Below are 1095 nucleotides of genomic sequence, written 5' to 3' on the forward strand. Positions count from 1 at the left end.
ACAATGGCTCATTCCTCCCCACATTTTAGTGTCTAGACCAGTATCTGGCACAAAAATGGGCATCAGTAAAATGCCTGTGTTGTGAATGAGTGGAGGCATCGTGTGAGGAGGCTTCTGTTTAACAATTAAAGAACTGGATGAAGAACTACCCTTGGTGCACCGTGTTGACGGTGGCCACCCTGATTCAGATGCTGTGAGTAGACAGACCGCGATGGGAAAAGAAAGAATATTAGGAACATAGAGAACATAATAAGCGAACGATGTGCAGGCAATAAGCATTTAGGGCCCACTCCAGAGTCCTCATGTGGCTTGGGTTAAGTGTCTTTGGAATTCTAGTAGAGAGGCCACCAGGCAATTCCAAAAACGTGAGTGAGCCAGGCCGGTGATGACCGCGCTGCGGAAAGATGAGCGCTGCTCTCCAGGGAGATCTGGTTTCTTCACTTTCCAGATTGCTTAGAGGAGAATTAATTACTTAAAGGCATTTTTTACTTTTTAAAGTATTTGTTGGGGGCCGAAAAAGTTTGACGTAACAGAAGGAACTGGTAAATTCTTACAGCAGAGGTTTGGCTTTCATGGTAAATTGCCCAATATACCCAGCTTTTTATCAAATAAAGCCTGTGTGCATATGTGTTTTGTCTTATTAAATGGTAGAAAAAGGCCTGAGCAGATTGTGGCTGTTGTCTGGGGAAGCTCCCCAGAGCAAACACTGTCAGGTCTAAGTGGCTCTCTTGTCAGGCCTTCTCCCACTGAAGAACCCTCTTTGCCTTCAGAAGTCCTGCTTCCAGGACCACATCCCCCTGACGGCCCTGCGCTTGGACTCAGGTGTCTTTATAACTGTGTCTGTCTGCACAGAGTCAGGGGCAGGAGACACCGTCTTTGCAATAACAGCTACCGACAGCTGAGAATTTACCGTGCCTGAACCTCATACACTCTAAGCACTTCATATATACTGCTTCCCTCAATCTTCATCATAACCTTTGGAAATTATCTCTCCACAGAGGCAGAAACTGAGGCTCAGAAGACAAAGTAACTTGCCCTAGGTACCACAGCTGGTAGTGGCAGGGTCAGAATTTAGACCCAGATCCACAGGTCTCC

This window comes from Macaca fascicularis, chromosome 12 (genome assembly GCF_037993035.2).
Source record: "Macaca fascicularis isolate 582-1 chromosome 12, T2T-MFA8v1.1".
Classification (NCBI taxonomy): domain Eukaryota; kingdom Metazoa; phylum Chordata; class Mammalia; order Primates; family Cercopithecidae; genus Macaca; species Macaca fascicularis.